This window comes from Megascapheus bottae, chromosome 28 (genome assembly GCF_031878675.1).
Source record: "Megascapheus bottae isolate mThoBot1 chromosome 28, mThoBot2.hap1, whole genome shotgun sequence".
In the NCBI taxonomy this organism is placed as follows: domain Eukaryota; kingdom Metazoa; phylum Chordata; class Mammalia; order Rodentia; family Geomyidae; genus Megascapheus; species Megascapheus bottae.
In genome coordinates this window covers 13305596-13312263 of record NC_143536.1, presented here as the reverse complement: position 1 = coordinate 13312263, position 6668 = coordinate 13305596, and positions in this window count along the sequence as shown.

Genomic DNA, 6668 nt, shown 5'->3' with positions numbered 1-6668 from the left:
CCTGAGTGGTAGAGCATCTTACCCAGAAAGCAAAACTTCCTGATTTCAGACCCTGGAGGGAAGGGGAGACCAGGAATGAAGCTGGGCGCTGATAGCTCAGGCCTGTAATCTTAGCTACTTACCAAGTTAAAATCTAAGGATTGTGGTTCAAAGCCAGCCCAAGGAGAAACGTCTGTGGGACTCTTAACTCCAATGAAGAACCAGAAAACCAGAAATGGAGCTGTGGCTCAAAGTGGAAGAGCACTAGCCTTCAGCATAAAAAGCTCAGGGACAGTGCCCAAGCCCTGAATTCAAGCCCCATGGAAAGGAAGGAAGGAAGGAAGGAAAGAAGGAAGGAAGGAAGGAAGGAAGTCATTCTCATGATTTTTTCTGGAATCACCCAAGTACTGAAACTTTTTTTGTGCCAGTTCTGGGGCTTGAACTCAGGGCCTGGGCACTGTCCTTGAGCTTTCCCAAGGCTAGCACTCTACCACTTGAGCCACAGTACCACTTCTGGCTTTTTTTTGTGCATGTGGTACTGAGGAATCAAACCCAGGGCAAGCACTCTACCACTAGGCCACAATCCTGGCCCCTGAAACTTTAACATTAGGGAACTAGCACTATTTATTCCATCTTGTTATGAAAAACTTCCCAAGAAATGACAGAATTAGAACCACCAAACTTGGAAGCAATTCAACCTCAAAATATGTCGAATAATAACTCCTCTGCTTTAGCTCCTGAAGGCACTTACAGATTTTGGAAGCTCTGTTGGTGATGTTGGCATTGATTCTGCTATGGCCTGGCACAGATTTAATAACTGATACTTATAACAAGATGTGCTGATTTAAAAGCTTTCTTCTGGGGCTGGAGCTGGGACTGAAATGGTAGCGAGCATGCGGCCTGAGTTTTAACCTCAGTACCATACCAAACAAAATAGGACAAGGTTAGCTGGCTACCAGTGATTCATATCTGTAACTCTAGCTACTCATGGGGCTGAGATCTGTAGACCAAATTTCAAAGCCAGCCACAGCAGGGGAAGTCTACAAGATTCTTACCTCCAACTAACTACCAAAATGCAGGAAGTGGAGCTGTGGTTCAAATAATAGAGCAGTAGCCTTAAGCAAAAAAGCTAAGGAACAGTGGCCAGGCCCTGAGTTCAAGCCCTAGGACTGGTATAAAACAACAACCATACAAAAAAAAAAGGCAGAACAAAACAAAATTAAAAATACTTCATAGGCTGGGAGTTTGGCCTAGTGGTTAAAGTGCTTGCCTAGCATGCACGAAGACTCGGGTTCGATTCCTTGGTAACACATACTTAGAAAACGCCGGAAGTGGTGCTGAGGCTCAAGTGGTAGAGCTCTAGCCTTGAGAAAAATCCAAGGACAGTGCTCAGGCCCTGAGCTTAAGCCCAGGTCTGGAAAAAAAACAAAAACAAAAAACAAAAAACAAAAAAAACCTTCATAATACTTCATTCTGATAGGAAAGAAATGTAAAGATTGAAACAAGTCATCAATCTCCTAAGTAGCCAGACCACAGGCACAAGCCACTGTACTCAGAGAACATTTTGCTAGCTAGCGGCAAGCCCACACCCTCAGGTGGAGGCCCAGGCCTAGTTTCTGGGAGAGAATGGTTGGTGACTTGGGAGCCCACAGCCTGGAAGAGAGGTCGGCGAATGTGCATCTTACCACCAGGGGGAAGCCAAGGTCTACATAGCTCAGGCGCGGGTGCCTGGAAGCTGCATGGGACTTAAAGGCATAAAGGAAGGTAGATTCTCATTGTCCTGGTCTCCTATCGGTTCAGTCCCAGCCTCCTTCATCCCAGAAATGTTCTACCCTTTGTTTATCCATCCAGGAATCTCTGCCTCCTCCCACCCTTATAATATGCATGGCCAACTTTCCCTTCCTCCCTTCCTTCCTTCCTTCCTTCCTTCCTTCCTTCCTTCCTTCCTTCCTTCCTTCCTCCCTTCTTTTCTTCTATCATTTATCACCTATTTTGCAGTATTGCAAGCACTCTATCATTTGAGCCATGCCCTTAGCCCTTAGTTCTTGTCTTTCTTTCCCTTTGGGCCAGTATTGGGGCTTGAACTCTGGGGCTAGGCACAGTCCCTTAGAGCAGATTTCTGTTTCTCAGGGAAGGCCACTGAGTGGCAGCAGAGGTTACTTAAACTCCCGGGATTTCCTGCAGGAGCCAAAGGCTTTCCCACAGCCTTCCTCTGCCCAACTGAGTGTGGATGGAAGAGAGAGCCATTACTCAGTCTTCTTGTCTCCACTTCAAGGAGAGCTTTGATTAGGCAACAAAAAGGCTCAGAGGCCAGTCTAACCTTTGCTTCCCCTGATTTTGGACAAGGTCAAAGATCAAAATTATGCTGGAGACCTTGAGTCCTTGGCTATAGAAATGGGAGTGATTGTTTTAGTCTACCAGGAGTTCAGATTTTGTAATCAAACATTTCTCTGTGCCTCCCATCCCACCTTCATTTGATGCTCTTCTTCTGTTGATATGAGTTAGTCTCCCAGGGCTCAGGTCTTCCCAAAAGGGAAGGAGGAAATGGGAACTCATGCCTCTGATTAGACCAACACAAACAGCCCAGGTTTAAACCTCAGAAAACCTCATGAAGTACATCTTTCTCTGAGGATCACAAGTTCAAAGCCAGCCCAGGCAGGAAATGGTGAGACTCTTACCTCCAATTAACCACCAAAAAGCTGCAAGTAGAGTTGTAGCTCAAATGGTAGAGCACTTGCCTTGAGCGCAAAACTCAGGGATAGCACTCTGTCCTGAGTTCAAACCCCAGGACACACACACACACACACACACACACACACACACACACACACACACACACAACGATTTTCCATTTATTTTTCTTGTGTTATTGCATGAACTGGAGCTTTCAATAACATTAATTATTGGTACTTGTGATGTATTTCTTATTTTAAAATGAAATGATTTCTATATTAGTCACCCATTGCTGTATGGAAAAAAAGGACCAATATTTTGTGTTTTAAAACAAGTCTGGTAGTGTGTCTCACTGGTAGCTGGCATGCAGAAGGTCTTGAATTCAATTTCCAGTGCTGTAAAATGTCAGGGTATATGCATGTGCATATATTCTTACACAGTTTCTGAAGGTTAGGCATTCAAGAGTTTCTCCATTGAGTGGTTCTGGCTCAAGGCTCATTTTGATCTCTGAATTTGGTTACAGTAATGATACTAGCCATATTTATTCAAAAAACATATACAAATGGCTGATGAGCTATTTGTTGATGCTCAACAACATAAGCCATTGGGGAAATGTCACGATGAGACACCACTTCCCAACAGGATGGTTATAAAGGCAGACAATTACTCACATTGGCAAGGATGTAGAGAAATCAAAATTCTCATACACTGCTGATGAGTATATAAAATGGCACTGCTGCTTTAGAAACCAGTCTGGCACTTCCTAAAAATTTTTAAATATAGATTGACCATATGACTCAACAATTTCACTCCCAGGGCTATAACTAAGGGAAACAAAATCTGTCTACATAAAAACTTGTACCTGCATAGTCATAGTAGCATTATTCACCATAGCCAAAACATAAGTAACCTGGGTGTTTACCAGCTCATGAACTGACAGACGAAGTCGAGTATACATACAATGAGCTGTTACTTATAAGAAGGAATAAAATTTGGTTGCACACTATAACACATACATCTCAAAAACATGATGAGAATGTAAAGGAGCCCAGCATAACAGACCACATTGCAGGCCAGCAGTGGTGGCTTCTTGTTACTCAGGAAGCTGCTGAGATCTGAGGATCCAGGTTTGAAGCCAGTTCAGATAGGAAAGTCAAGGAGATAACCTCCAATTAACCACCAAAAAATGCTGGGTGTGGAGCTGTGGCTCAGGTGGTAGAATCCTTGCCTTGAGTAGAGAAGCTTAAGGACAGTCCCTATTTAATCCCAGGACTGGTATGCACGCACATGCACACACACACACACACACACACACACACACACACACACACACACAGAGTTCTTTTTTTTTTCCAGTCCTGGGGCTTGAACTCAGGGCCTGAGCACTGTCCTTGGGCTTTCTCAAGGCTAGAGCTCTACCATTTGAGACACAGCACCACCTCTGGCTTTTTCTATGTATGTGATACAAAGGAGTTGAACCCTGGTCTTCATGCACGCTAGGTAAGCACTCTACCACTAGGCCAAATTCCCAGCCCACACACAGAGCTCTTGAGACTCCATCTCCCATCCCATGATACACAATGGAGTGAAGCACCATGGCTGGGAATCAGAGGCACATACCTATCATCTTTATAGCAAACGGAAGTAAAAATAGGAGGATCACAGGCCTGGCTGACTGCTGCATAAAGGGAGACCCTGTCTTGAAAATAACCAGCACAGAAGTGGTAGAGAAGGATGGAAAGAAAGAAAATGACTACACACCATATGCTTTTATAGCTAGGTAAGCACCATATAACAATCAACAGCAGAATGCATGTAACACAATGGTCCCATAAAATTAAAATGGGACTGGAAAATTCCTATTGCTTAGCAATAGTGTCGCTATCATAAAGTCGTAGCACAAATGTGTTACTTGTGCACTTTTGGAGTTAATAGTGGATCTAACCGATAGCACAGCAAATCCTATGAGAATACAGTACACACAATTGGGTACAATGTGTGATACTTGATACGTGTTGATCATATGTTATTCTTTTGCGTATTGACTGTACCTTTCACCATTATGTTATTAGCCTTTCGTTTACTTACAAAAAGAGTTTACTATAATAAAGCACGACGCATAGGCAAATGTGTCAACCTCGTTTTCTTTGTTTCTTTCTTGCTTTTTTGGCAGTGCTGGCATTTGAACTCAGGACTTCAGACTTGCTGAGCAGGTGCTTTCCCACTTGAATCAGCTCCCTCCATCCCTTTTGTTTTTGTTACTTTTCAGATAGGAACTTTTTTCCCCTTGAGCTGGCCTAACTTTGAGCCTCTTGCTTTACTATCCCCGTGTAGCTGGATGAAAGGTACCTGCCATGAGGCCGAGCTTTTCTCATTGAGATAGGTGTCATCCTCAAACTCTACTCCTGAACTCTACCTCCTGAGCAGTTAGAATTACAAGCATGACACACCACGCCCCAACAATACACCTCATTTTTAACACTTCACTTAAGTGCATCTGGGTTTGTATAAGTACACCCTGTGATGTTTGCACAATGACCAAAATCACTTAATAATACATTCATCAGGACTTAGCCCAGTTGTCAAACAATGCGTGACTTTATATGAAATGTATAGAATAGGTAACTCTACGGAGCTATAGATTCATAGTTACTATGGGCTATAAGGGAAGCAGAATAATTGTTAATAGGTACAATATTTCATTGTGGGGGGACAATGAAAAACATACAGTGGTGGTGGCTCCACAACTATGGACATTGTATACTTATTCATTATTTTTGCTAGTTCTGGGGCTTGAACTCAGGGCCTGAGCACTGTCTTTGAGCTTTCTCAAGGCTAGAGCTCTACCACTTGAGCCACAACACCACTTCCAGCTTTTTCTATGTATGTGGTACTGAGGAATCGAACTCTGGCCTTCGTGCATGATAGGCAAGCAAGCTACCATTAGGCTGAACTCCTGGCCCTTCATATAAGCCCCAGTCCTGGGGCTTAAACTCAGGGCCTGGGTGTTGTCCCTGAGGATTTTTGCTTTGGTTTTTGTTTGTTCAGTCCTGGGGCTTGAACTCAGGGGCTGGCACTGTCCCTGAGCCTCTTCATGCACAAGGCTAGTGCCCTACCATTTGTGCACAGCATGCACGTCTGGCTTTTTCTGAGTAGTTTTACTGGAGATAACAATCTCATATACTTTTCTGCCTGTACTGGCTTCGAACCATGGTCCTCAAATCTCAGCCTCCCGAGTAGCAAGGATTACGGGTCTGAGCCACTTTTTTTTTGTCAAGGCTAGCGCTCTGTCACTTGTTCCATCACTTTATTTCTGGCTTTTTGATAGTTGATTGAAGATGAAGGTCCCATTGACTTTCCTGGTCGGGTTGGTTTTGAACTGTGATACTCAGATCTCAATTCTCCTAAGTAGCAAGCAAGTCTAGGTGTGAGTCACTGGCCCCTGATTGACACTATATGCTTTAAATGGATAGATTGTATGGCAGGTAATTATATCTCTCCAAAGCTCTCATGGACTAGAGCCAGAAGCTCATGCCTGTAATCCTAGCTACTCAGGAGGCTGAGACCTGAGAATCATGGTTTGAAGCCAGCACAGGCAGAAAAGTCCCTGTGAGATTCGTATCTCTAAATTAACCATTCAAAAACCATAAATGGTACTGTGGTTCATGTGGCTAGCCTTATGCACAAAGAGTCTCAGGGACAGCAGCCAGGCCTTGAGTTCAAGCCCTATAATCAACAACAACAACAACGATAAAAGCTATCACACACACACACACACACACACACACACACACACACACAGATAGGGCAGTATGCTGATCTGAAAGCTGGACTGGAGTCTAAGCTTCTGCTTCCTAGTATTTCACTTGCAAGGCATTTGACAGCTCTCATTTTCTCCCTCCTCACCCAGCTCGCTTCATAGGATGGCTTGGGTGTTGTGGCCTGGCTTCCCAGACTGAATGATCCATCAGGGACCTAAGAGAAAGAGCAAGGAAGAAAGCCTGATGGTTTTTAGG